At 37.2% G+C, this 13,928-nt stretch overlaps 1 long non-coding RNA gene across 1 annotated transcript; it reads right to left on the reverse strand.

Annotated features, from left to right (window-relative positions):
• Positions 1 to 1,513: 1,513 nt before the first annotated feature.
• On the reverse strand, positions 1,514 to 11,404 carry LOC137635752 (uncharacterized). The gene is made up of 3 exons (XR_011042772.1): positions 11,331 to 11,404; positions 5,687 to 5,756; positions 1,514 to 2,178 (listed from the first exon to the last, which is right to left on the reverse strand). It is a non-coding gene; the product is annotated as an uncharacterized lncRNA (long non-coding RNA).
• Positions 11,405 to 13,928: the final 2,524 nt, after the last annotated feature.

A 13,928-nucleotide genomic window follows, 5' to 3' on the forward strand; every position in this document is an offset into this window, starting at 1 on the left:
ATTCCACTCCATGAAAATGCTAAAATAAAATCTACCTCGCCAGAACAATGATCCAGTAGATGATATTAAAAACACTAACTGCTAAACTGCTAAAGGGACAACCACCTTCCTGAAATTCAAGATGCCCGCAGGAGTTAGCCTAACTCTGCCCCTGGAGGAGGCTTCAGGGAGCTTACCCTTTAACCTCGTATCCTTCGTCAGCCTTTTCCCCGACTTCCTGTGATGTAAAATCGCTGTTGAAACGTGATGCCATCCCTAGGGCCAGGGGAATGGCTGTGTATATTAGAACTGGGTACCCTGCATCTCATAAGTCCTGCTATCAATGTGGATGTCATGAGATTCAGGTAATAAAAGTTTGTGGCAGGCATAACAACTTTTATTTGTGTTCGATCTACCGGAATCCAGACATGGATGATTCTATCTTGGATTGTCTTCTTACCATTATGACTAAGATACAAGAAGATGATAGAAAGGCTTTTTTTTGTCTTTGTTGGTGATTTTAATGCTCACCATAGGGAGTGGTTAAGTTACACCTCTCCTACCGATCGCCATGGCTTAGAGCTTTAGACTTTGCCTCTGCATCGGACTGTGAGCAAATCATAAATGAAGCTACCTCGTATACACCGACTCCCCTGGCGTTATAACTAGTAAGGTTGGTTCTCCAGTCAGGACATCTGATCATGGTTTGATTTCATTAGCAGTGAAGACTGAGCAGCCTGATATATCATCCTCTTGTAAAATTTATATAAAATCCCAAGCAGACTGGAATGGGATTTTTGCATGTTACAGTAGTATATATGGATGAAGAAGCCACCACACAAACAGTTCTGGCAAAAGTACAGAAGAGTTTAAAGTAAGAGGTGGTCTGCACTAAGGATTAATTGCTAATCCACAAATCTATACCTTGTGATTAAGAGTCATCATGTGGTCCCTTTGAGAGTGATGCTTGCTGATGACACAGGTTTGTTGGAATTTGTAAAACTAGGTGAAAATTTGGTCTAAATAATGGAAGGTCACTGGAAAAGTAGGGTGACATTATGGAAAGACAAAATATTAGGAAACAGAGAGAAGAGAAAAAGGGTGAGTGAATAACACATTGGATTGTTGGATTACATAAACTGACACTGGCAAAGAAGGAAGGGAAAATAAGTGGTACAAGAATAAAGATACACTATATAGTAATAAGGCATATGCAGTACTTTAAAAAAGTGTCAAGAAATTGAAGGAGAATGATTAAAAAGATAATAGTAGTCTTGTATAAAGAAAATAGCTAAAAAATATGCTTCCATTTCTCTCTGTTTAGGACATAAAAACATGTTCTTATAGTTTGATAGCACATGATAAATCTTGGAAGCAGTCCTTCCTAAACTCAGCAATATTGGATGGATTCAATGGTGAACTGTGTTATGGGCCAAAGCCATCAATCATACACAAGTCTCTTAAACACAAATAAAGTCAATAACAACCAAGTCCACAATAGGTGGAATGGCAGCAACAGAGTGTACAGAGATGGAATCAAGGAGGATATAAAAAAAACTGAAAATAAAACTTTAATATTTAATACAAACTGTTTAGAAAGAAATGACCACTGAGGCTCTTACAAAATACATTAAATAAACACAAAATCCAATCACACACTGAAAACATTGAATAACAAACACACTTACACCAAATTAAGACTATGCAATTATACTTTAAAGAGAGGACCCCGAAAGTAATAGAAAGTCGAAAAGTGAGAATAACCTAACTTATTACACATTAAAACACCAAGAAAAATAAATTGCTTCCCTTAAGTGAACTTCAAACAGTGGTAGTGGCAAACACAGCCTTCAAATCACGGGTCGAGGGGATTCATATATATTTTTAAGACCTTACCAAACGTAAGAGAGGTCCCCTTGGCTTAATAACTGAGCCAATGGAACAGACTGAAGAGTAAATCCATGGACACGGCCATCCGACAGGTAATCAATCACTTTAGCGTCGCGAGACGATCACCGGACACGGACGTCTGACAAGAAATCCCTCCTCACCAGTTGGCAGAGAGGTCCCCTTGGCTAATTCACTGAACCAAGGGCGAGCTTGAATAATCTTGATTATCAGACTCAGTCAGTCAAGCACTCCCCTTCTTAAAGGTCCAGAAATGACTGTCTCCTCCTGGACACTCAGCGCCCAAGTCTCCTCCAACACCACCCGTGAAAATAAAACAAGCTCATTGTAATTAAAACTATACAAGTCAGAAATATCGGGGAGGAGGAAACAGGGTCATTACGTTCCAAAAGAAATAATCACTGCCAAAGTGACTTAATCAAAACAAAATAATTTACGTTAAATTTAACACATACTGACAACTGTTTGACAGACATTGATATGAGATGGTGTAAAATTTGAAAAAGTTAGGAAGAAATGTGTATGGATGATGAAAAATCATGAGATGGTACATCTAGAAGAGGAAAACGTGTAGCATTGTGTATTTTAGAGGTAAAATTTGTAAATTATCTAGAGTGACTGTGCAAGTAAGGTGCTTGGTACCACAAGAAAGATAGTTTGAAAAAACAAGGACGAGAGATAATGTAACTTTAGAAAAAAATGCTCATAGAATGGAGACAATGGATGGGAAATATATATTTCTTCTTCTATTAACATGCTTTTTTCCCCATTTTTTGTATGGGGAAAGCACGGTTGCCTTCTTTTTGAAGGACTTTGTGCTTTGGCTTTGGGGTACATCGTAGTCGCGATCGGCTGCCCTGCCTGACATAGCTTTAGACCCCAGTAGCATATGTTCGAGTGCTGTACCAGTCACCATCGTATAAATAAAACATGTTTAAAAAGTTTCTAGACACTGTCTCAATAAACTAAAATAAGCAAATAAGTATCTAAAAGGGGATAATGTGTTACAGATTAAGTATATATTCAATGCCAGAAATTAATTATAATATGCAAATGAGAAAGAGGAAGAAGGGTGAATCTGTTGTGCTAGGATAAGGCCAGGTTTTGGAAGAGGGAAAACATCTGTAGTATTCGGGGAAAACCATTGAAAGAATAAGAGAGAGAATAAAATGTTGTTTTCAGTATTAACTTCAATAATGAATACCACGAGAGGAAAAGCAAAATTCTTCAGCAAAGGTTATCAAAATCTGTGATAAACATCACTACCAAAAAAGAATATTGGTAGGAAGAATAGTTTTGAGATTTGAAGGTAAAATCAAGTTGAAAAAGAAACTGGTTCCACAATTATAAGTACAGACAGCATAACGAAAAAGATTGCACTGCTGTACCAGCAGTTTCTAAAAGCTGATTTCATAATAACTGATGGAAAGATTACTGGTGTTTTCTTATTTATAGTTAGTGTACAATCTAATGTTTTATCTATTTGCCCCTTCCCATAATTCTGTCTTATGCTGGAATGTTGAATTAAGGAGGATAGTTGCCTGGTGTTTTTTTTTAGAGATACTGGTAATTTGTGGGGACCTGGTGGTCTTTGCCCTGGTATTTCAGAAGTTAATGACAAGAGAGATAAGCTTTTGTCGGGGTAATAACAAAACTAGCAATAAGAAGAGAATGGAAATCTAATGAGTGACAGTGATGTTAACAAGCCATCGTCAATTACTTCAAAATAAAGCTGCCGGTAAGAAAAGAAAGGTGAATTTTGATGAAAGTGACAGTAAAATAGAGAAAACTGTCTAAGATTAAGAGTAAAGACAGCAGTAAGAAATGAAAAAGATTCTGATTACATCTGTATATTAAGAAAGAGTGGAGAAAACAGATGACAGTGAATAAGGTACAGTACTTGTACAAATTAGCGATTTTGACGAAGGAAAAATCTATTTCTGGGCGAGGAACCTGTGTCGCCCGGTGAAATGCTCCTAGATAGAAGTGTGCCCGAGTGTAGCCTCAAGCAAGAGAACTCTTACCCAAGACAGTGGAAGACCATGGTACTATCCAAGACTAGAGAACAATGGTTTGATTTTGGAGTGTCCTTCTCCTAGAAGAGCTGCTTACCATAGCTAAAGAGTCTCTTCTACCCTTACCAAGAGGAAAGTAGCCACTGAACAATTACAGTGCAGTAGTTAACCCCTTGAGTGAAGAAGAATTGTTTGGTAATCTCAATGTTGTCAGGTGTATGAGGACAGAGGCGAGTACGTGAAGAATAGGCCAGACTATTTATTGTATGTGTAGGCAAGGGGAAAATGAGCCATGACCAGAGAGAAGGATCCACTGTACTACTGTCTGGCCAGTCAAAGGACCCAATAACTCTAGCGGTAGTATCTCAACTGGTGGATGGTGCCCTGGCCAACCTAGATCGAGTGGTAGAAGTGCAGGTACTTGGGAAGCTTTCAAAATTTTCCAATGAGCAAGGTGATAACGAAAATGCTGAGTAGATTCAAGTAGTCTCTATATTCCCCTTGGAGTGATGGTGAACAAATGAACGAAGAGGAAAAAGCAGATAGCTTGAGTGGGACAGAGAGCGAAGAAGAGTATAGGTAAATTTATAAGTGTGTCCTGATGAGGGAAGTACCAAGGATGACAAAATATAGTTTGAATGAAGTGAGAGATAAGGTTGAGTCTTTAAGTGTATGATTTAAAGAGCTGTATGGGGGAAAAAAAAAGGCTTTGAGCATAAAGAATTTTGCATTATTTTGAAAGGAAATTTGAATAGTTTATATAGGAAAATCGTGAGTGTGGATGGTAAGATATGAATCTGTTTGAGAAAGATACATTGATCAGATGAGAAGACTTAAAGCTGGTGTAAGGTATAAAAACAAGAATGAGTTTGAAAAGACGAGGATGGGGGAAAACGGGGCAGTAAAGACGTATGAGCAGATGCTGGCGACTTTAGCACGAAGTAAATTTGGGGATAAACATATAAATGAATGTACAGTATTGGTGAGGTTCTTTGCCATTGTACAAGAGTGTGTGTGAGCTCATGAATATATAAACTAAATGGAAAATGCAATAGATAAGTGCAAGACTGAAATGGGATGATGTATTTGAAATACTGGAAAATTGTGAGTTTGAATATAGGGCAGATATAAGGAATGGAAGTGGTGTGTAAGTTAAAAAGGAAGTATGAGAGAAGAGTCCCAGATAAGAGACGTTATAGCATAGTTTCTCGAATGCTATGGGAATGAGAAAGTGAGAATGAGATAATATATGAGTATATAAAGGGAATTCTAGAATGAAGAGAGAGAGGAGTGCAAGTCTCAAGAGGGATACAGGATAGAATGAAAGTCATACTGAAATGTGTTTTAGATGTAATAGAATGGGTCACTCGAAGAATGGATGTAGGTGGTCACCAGGCGCCTGTTTTGGTTTTGGAGTGAAAGGGGAGGATCGTGTTAATGAGTGCACAAAAGCAAGACATGAAAAGTGACAAGTATAATAGGCTAGGCCATATAGAAAGAGCATATGGATTTCAGAGCGTGAGTGGGATATTTTGAAATTCTGTCAGAGAACAAATAATTAACGTGGAAAAAATGGATATGCATGTACAGCGAGAGTTATTCACAGTATTTTTATATTTCAAGTAAGAAAGCGGAATTCTTCTAATGATGAATTGACTGAGAACATAAAAGAAAATGCAAGTGGCGGTCCATTTGACCTGGTGTTAATGGTAGAATGTAAAGAAGAGCTGGTTTTATTGTTTAAAAAAAAACCTGAGGGAGTAAATTACAAATTACTGACGTACCTGTGATTATTGAAGCTTAAACGGTCTTCCGTTTTTTTTAAAGTCTTCTAAACTTCATGTGATGACAAATCTGGAAAAAGTAAATAAATGAGCATTCTTATACATTTAGCTAAACTAAATCCATATAAATAAAAATATATATGGATGGTATTATCATTATTACTATTATTATTATCATATATATATATATATATATATATATATATATATATATAAACAGTATATAGAGATAAATAGATATATACATATATATGGATGATGATATCATTACCATTATTTATTATTATTATTATTATTATTATTATTATTATTATTATCATTATCATCATACACACATATGTATACAGTATTATTATTATTATTATTATTATTATTATTATCATCATTATTATTATTATCATTATCATTATCATCATTATTACTAACTGAGCTACAAACCTAGTTGGAAAATCAGGATACTATAAGCCCAATTGTTCCAACAGGGAAAATAGCTAATTGAGCATAAAATATCTTATGATATATAACATTTATATATATATATATATATATATATATATATATATATATATATATATATATATATACACACACACATATATATATATATATATATATATATATATATATATATATATATATATATGTGTGTGTCAGCCTCTTTAATAAACACACTCGCTGCATTCTCCATCTTTCTCCATTCAATCTGAAAAAATTAAAACAAATTAGTAGTCTTATAAATTTCCGCCTTAAGTAAATTGCAAATAAGTATATCTCCAAACTAAACAAACCTGAATCATTTACATGGGTTTACACCCGATATATTTAGTTACGACCTGAATTAAAACATTGAAGGATTCTGGTTAACACTGTAGGGTTACCAACTATCCCATCAAAGCTGGAGAGAAGCGACCGAGTGAACAACATACCTTCACTTATTACTACTATTATAATTACCAGCTAGGCTATAACCTTAGGTGGGAAAGAAGGATGCTATAAGCACTAGGGCTCCAACGGGGAAAAATGGCCCGGTGAGGAGAGGAAACCAGGAAATATAGGTATGAAAAATCTTGAAGATTTGTGGTTAGTTCCTATGGAAATAGAAACCCTCACTTTTGGGGAGTCTTCCTGAGGTGAGAGAAAGTCCCCTGTAACAGGCATTTGTCTGTTCAACCCTTAACCCAGATAAAGAAAAATACATCTTAAGATAGCCAAGGCCTAGAAGTCAGTCCCAAGTAAAGGATTACATGACCGGAGTAACAATTATATCAATTGTATTATGTTGCAAACTTATTTTAAGAATTAAATGACATATCAGAAAGGTTTCTTCAATGCTACACAATACAAAACAGTAACAATAAGCACGAAAGCGAAATCACCAACATGTATTCAATGGGAATGATAGCGCTACTGAAACGAAATGGCTGAGGAATGCCGATGTGTAGATGCATGATGGGATGGGTGCTGATCATATGGCAGTAACTAGCATCAGAGTAGAGAGAGAACCAATGGGACCACGGGAGAATGGTGGCGAGCTTACAGTTTGGCGGCGTGCAGATTTTAAAATTAGTCTCAGGCGAAACTCGTACTGTACCTTGTTTTGTATAAGGAAAATTTTTTTTGCAATAAGTCGGAAAAATCTTCGCATCTCGTTTAGCCTCATGAAATTTTCATATCAAGAGGTAACACTGTATCTGAAAATTGAGGAGAAAAAACCTGAAAAGGATTGTGGTGAGCCCTGAAGGACCAGCAGTCAAAATAAGTTGGAGGAGGCAGGGATGGTTTTGTCTCTTCCGCTTCAAAATCTGTGGAGAATACGATCTGTCAAGTGTATCTCATCGAGAATACTTACACCCAGGGGTTGAATAATAATGAGAGCCTGACCTCCTCTGTGAAGGCTGATTTATAGTGTAGCAATATCTACACAAGAAAAAGTGGATATGCACCGGCCACAATTTTACCATAAAGTCCTCCAGGCTACAGCTCCTAAAATGAGGAAAATCATGTTTTCTGTGGCAAAACAGGACATGGATTTCATTCCTAATTTACTCTGTTTAGCAGGCATAAGTGTTTATCTGGCCTCCCAATCTGCGCAACTTAAAGAGTGAAATGGTGGCATGTTGTCTACTCGTCTCCCACGTGGTCATGGCGATGCATTCTCTTGGCGTTTTACACTATGCGTGTGAATGGTGGTGCGTTTAGTTAGCATGCGCTAGGAAGGCATGAGTGTAGTGATTTTTATTATTCTTCCTTTACGTATCTACGGACCAAAATGTGCACTCACCTGTAATTTGAAATGAGGAGAGGCCGGCACATGGAATGTCCATGATTCATCTGATAAATAAAAGGGAAGAGGTTTTCTTAGAAGAACTAATTAGTTTCTCTCTAAGTAGATTTAAGTTTGAGGCTTTTCCATACTGGAAAGCCAGACTCGATTCAAGCTCGTATTGTCAGGATGCCAGATAACTCATAAGTCAATCAATTGAGCTCATAACGGTGAATAATAGAATCGCTTCCGCAATGCTGATTCTGTGACTGGAAAGAGAAGTTTATCTGATGCCACTCGAATAAGGGTTCAAGGTGGCGTCTTTGGTGAGATTTTGAACGTTCTTATCAGAGATAGTACCTGTAAATCTTAAAAATCCACTTGATTGACAATATCTGAAAGAAAAACCTGGCCTCCCTGACTGAGCACCCTCATAAGAGATATGGATCTGTTAAGATTGTCAAAATCTGAAACTAAGAATACCTGCCTTGTTTTATGATCTGGGTGGACAACGGCCAAAGCCAGAGGATAGAGTACCACTGTGTGTGATTTCTGGTTCACTGTATCCCATAAGCAACGCAATATCAATCCCATCAGTACTTCGAAAAGCAAGATTTATTTTTGGGCAGAGGCATCTCTGAAAACTCCAAAAAGGATGGATCACTCGCACAGAGAAAAATAAAAAAACCATAAAGCACAGCACAACAACAGTATGAAGCACAGTAAACACATCTGGCCGCACAGACAGCCAGGATATAAGTAAAGCTATGTCACCAACTCAGCCGCTCCTCTCCAGTGTGGGTGGATAGTTGGTTACTATACAATCTTACCAGAATCCCACAACTTTTTAATTTTGGTCATGACTAAATAAATCAAGAGTAAACCAACAAAATATGAAGGTTTGTATTCACATAAAAACAACTGCAAAATACAGGATTATTCAAAGAAAGGTTAATGGAAGTTGGATACATAAATAAAAAACTACATTTCAAAAACAATTTGTACTTTTCCTAGCTATACAAACCAGAGTCATTTAAATAGGGTTATACTTCTAGTTTTGTTTTCTATGACTAGAAAATAATATAAGAAACTGGGGTCTATTGCACCATGGTTGGTTACCATAGAAATCCCGCTGACGATACTCTTCACTCTATTCTAGTCAAAGACGTGTGGGGTGGTTGAGATGGGACCATGGGTGTAATAACTTGATAGTGGTGACAAGGCCACAAACTACTGGTCAAGATTTTTTGTGACAAGTACTACATCAGGATAGATGGCTCTGGTAGGATAACTACGCAGAACCGAAGAAACCTCCGTGCCTTCATCCCTCTATCAATTAACATTATCATAACTGGGCCCACCCCTACACAAAGGACTACAGTTAATGCACCTTTAATAACCCCCTCACAGGTAAAACATCACCCTCGAGCGTGCCATCAACCAACCAAATGCCAATGAAGCTACCCCCATCAAGGTCCATGCGTTGGTGCTACCCTTAGCCAGTGATATGTCACCTGGGTGCAATGGGATTCCTACATTACCCTGCCCACCACCTGCCTCACGCCCTCATTGCATAACCAGGAAACCATGTTGGCAAGTGTGCGATGACTGGGTCAATGGAGTAGTTAAACTCGTAACTGCTATTAAAAGCTTTTGGGGGAGATGAAGTTATGATGTGGTACCAATGCATTGGTAAGAAGTTGATAAGACTGAGTGGGGAAAGCATTGTTTACATGAAGCCCAAGCCAAGCCTCACTCCTGCTCATCTCTCACCTACTGCTCACTTTAAATCCTTAGGCAGGTATAATGAACTATGTAAAATTAGTATTAAGATATCAGGGATCATACCAAATCCATTAATATATATATCCAGCTCTCCATATTTTATGACCGGAGCGTGTATATCACGTGGGTACGGTTATCCATGCGCAGTACAGTATACATTTCAGGCCCGCGAACCAATGTTTTATATCCTCGTAATGATTCAAAGGATACCATCAAAATTATAAGTGATGGGGTGCTCCCTCACCGGTCTGATAACTATTTGTTACCCCTTTTCATAGACCAACACCAGTTCAAGCCAAAGTAATCCCTCTAATCAAAGGATGATAGGTTGTATGTTTGTGTAGGTACAAAGAAGATTCTTTACCGTAATATGTTGCTAAATATCATCTAAAAGATAAAGTGATGAGTTTAATTTAAAAAGGAACACCAATTCTTTCAAGAAAAAAGTCATAAATTGAAAAGAACCTTCTTCGTATTCCACAGAATACCGAGCTTAAATTCCACAACTAAAAATATTTTGTTTCTCGGCATCCTTCAAATGTAAATCCCCCATTAAAACAATGCAGGAATCAATTAGGTAAGTTGTATAAATGAAGAGCAACATGATTAGTGCTACAACTACAGTATATCTGGGTAATATAAAGACATTACTCCTGTTACATTACTCATAATTGTACAGGAAATGTGGCCAGACTTTAATATTCTACTATCAAGATATGGAGTCATCCAGCAAGCTTATATAAAGGGTTCAAATGGCATTTTCATTTAGCTGTCAAGCCACAGCAATGACAAAGTCTGATTTAAAAGTCCTTCTGGTGGTTATAGCTCCTAGAACCCTATGATTTTGGTGTCCATAAGAGGCTAATTAACAATATGGTTAGATGTGTAGACCAGCAGAACTCCCTTGAGTTCCTCATGCTCATACTGTATAGTATTCTCTCAGCCTGAAGGTATAGATCCTCCTCTAACCCCTTTTTCCACAAATTCTGACAATAGCTTCTGCTTTTTATTTAGCTTGCAGTGTTCTATTACAAACACATATATACATACTATAAACATTATATATATATATATATATATATATATACTGTGTGTATGTATATATGTATGTATGTATGTATGTATGTATATATATGTATGTATGTATATATATATATATATATATATATATATATATATATATATATATATACACTTGTATAATTAAACTTTTTTTCTGATAAGTAAAGCCTGCAATGTGTTACAATGAGTGTCTGGGCCTATCATTCAGTGTTACCCCATGGGTTATGTTAGGTTAGGTTAGTTATTTGGCCAAGAAAAGGCGTGCATGATGAAAGATTTGTAACTATGACTACTCAAATGAATTTCTGCTGTTGATATACTGATTTTAGAATGTAAACATTAAGGAAAAAGTATTTACTTAACCTAAAATATTCTTCCGAAATGCCGAGTAGAACGGCTCTCTGCTCTGGCCAGAACGAACGTAAGTTGGCTAGGTTGATATTGGCGTAAATAATGAACAATAAGTCTATTAGGCCTACCTGTACGGATAACTAAACTGATAAAATTAGTCTAGAAAAGTAAATAAATACATACCATTAAATTAATGACATTTCGTTGTCATATTAACGAAGGTAGACTTCGAAACCTGTGATATGTCCTACCACCACCATACCATCCTCCCCCATCCCCGAGACATTAGGGTTGCTAGATACCGCCATTAACTGGAGCAAAATAGAACAATTCGAAGTATTTAACCTGAATTGACACATTTCTGCCTCTATTTAAAGCATAGTTAATGATATGGTAAAGTTATAGATAGGGACGAAGATATAATTACAAGAAATATTTAGCCTTACCGCTTATATAACGAAAATACCGACTTCCTTGCGTCGTGCAGATAGCCTACGATTTTGACGGAATAATTTCAGTTTTGACAGAATAATTTCAATTTCTTTTCATCCTGGGACTCAAAACGGTTGACTACAATAAGTATTATGACTCTATGAAGTACAATTGACGCATCTACATTAAACAAGGCCTATTGTATAATGTATTTGGTCTACGGTCAAACATTATCGTACATATGGCATGCACCTGTGCCACTTTTCCTTAATTTCATTCATTAAATCTTCACATATGATACGATACAGTGTACATGTGGCAATGAGGTGGGTGCGTACTAAACAGCTGATTACTAAACAGCTGATTGTCATTCTTCTGCGTAAATAACAGATTTGGTTGTAGACGAAGAATAGGTTCTCAAGTTACATCAACAACATCTATCGAATAACCAGACTAAGGCAGATATTTCCAATACACCTCATTATTCTAAGAGAATAAGAAAAAGTAAAACCACTTAAAGTTTTGATCAAGCAGATACAGCTATTATAAAATCGCAATTATTGTCATATGGATATGAGGAAATATATAATAGTTTGAGAAGGCAATACACAGAATATAAGCACAAGTACACTATATATATATATATATATATATATATATATATATATATATATATATATATATATATATATATATATATATATATATATATATATATATATATATATATATATAATTTAAAACAAAAGCAGTAATTTTTAGTCCATTGCAAGACAGAATCCTCAGATACGTCATTGGAGATGGGTGATGGAGGAAGATTTTTGTCTGATTGCTCACAGAAAACCAACTTAGCATGAGATACACAATCCGTGTTAAGGTATCCCCACTAAATACAGAAAAAAACACGAGAGAGAGAGAGAGAGAGAGAGAGAGAGAGAGAGAGAGAGAGAGAGAGAGAGAGAGAGAGAGAGAGAGAGATTAAACAGGATTTATTTCCTTTCTTTTTGTCAACACGAGATTGTTTTTTCTTATACCCTCCTCTTCACACTTCGTGGAATAAAAGCACTAAATAAACATATGGTGTTTATTAATACCCATCCCTTTTAATTACTTTAATAAACAAATTCAAGAGTGATGATAAAGTGTGTGGGGGAAATGTTCAGGAAATAACGCCACCAAAGAATGTAAAACCCAACAGATAAAAAGTAAAAACTGCACAAAATTGAACAAATCTGATGATCATAGGGAAATTTAGAAGCTTACGAGTTGATTAATGAGAGCTACTTCGTTTAAGAAGAAGTTGAAGACTTTCTTGTTCTTTAAGTGTTTCGATACTTTGGATTTGACAATAAACACCAGTTAAGCAATGTGCTATGCAAAATACCTAAAGTTTTAAAGGCCAATAATGAATGGCAGAGGCAAGGGACAGTGACACTGTCCTATCAAGGAGGACAATGCCCTAGAGACTGACCATATTACATATGATCAGTGCCCAAGCCAACCCTCTCCACCCAAGCTAGGACTAAGGAGGGCCAGGCAATGGCTGCTGATGACTCAGCAGATAGACCTATAGGCTCCCAAACTGTCTGTCCCCCTTCCTTAGCTAACAAGAATGGTGAGGTTACAGCGACCAAAGGGGAAGTGACACTGTCCCATCAAGCAGGACAATGCCCTAGAGACTGACCATATTACATGTGACCAACGCCCAAGCCCCCTCTCCACCCAAGCTAGGACTAAGGAGGGCCAGGCAATGGCTGCTGATGACTCCACAGATATACCTATAGGCTCCCCCAAAACCCCCCTTCCTTAGCTCACAAGGATGGTGAGGTTGCAGCGACCACAACTAACGAGTTTGAGCGGGACTGTAACACATTCTGGCAATCGCCAGGCAAGGACGCTACCACCAAGCCACCTCAACGTATACGTGAAATTGATTCTGCAGATCCTGTAACGAGCAGGGTTCTCCTGCGAGATAAGATCAGGAGAGCAGTCCTTAAAGTTACAGAGTAAAGTAACCCTTAGGACAGGGTTACAATGAATCTATTAACCCATTTCGCTGGCAACAACTCATTGCAATCTGGTGCAAGGAGCAACAGCTTAAGGAGGTTCAATTCCTTAGAGAAGGGAGAGATTTTATCGCTTTGAACCGTTTATAAGTAGTCAACGTCCGAGAGAGAGAGAGAGAGAGAGAGAGAGAGAGAGAGAGAGAGAGAGAGAGAGAGAGAGAGAGAGAGAGAGAATCAGGAAGACCATTCCGTAGCACAGCAAACTAAGCAAAGGGGGGAGGGGGGGTTAAGCTAATACCTACATCACACTGTAAGAGGTACACTTACGACTCTACCCCCCCCC

The sequence above is a fragment of the Palaemon carinicauda genome, unplaced genomic scaffold, assembly GCF_036898095.1.
Source record: "Palaemon carinicauda isolate YSFRI2023 unplaced genomic scaffold, ASM3689809v2 scaffold167, whole genome shotgun sequence".
NCBI lineage: Eukaryota > Metazoa > Arthropoda > Malacostraca > Decapoda > Palaemonidae > Palaemon > Palaemon carinicauda.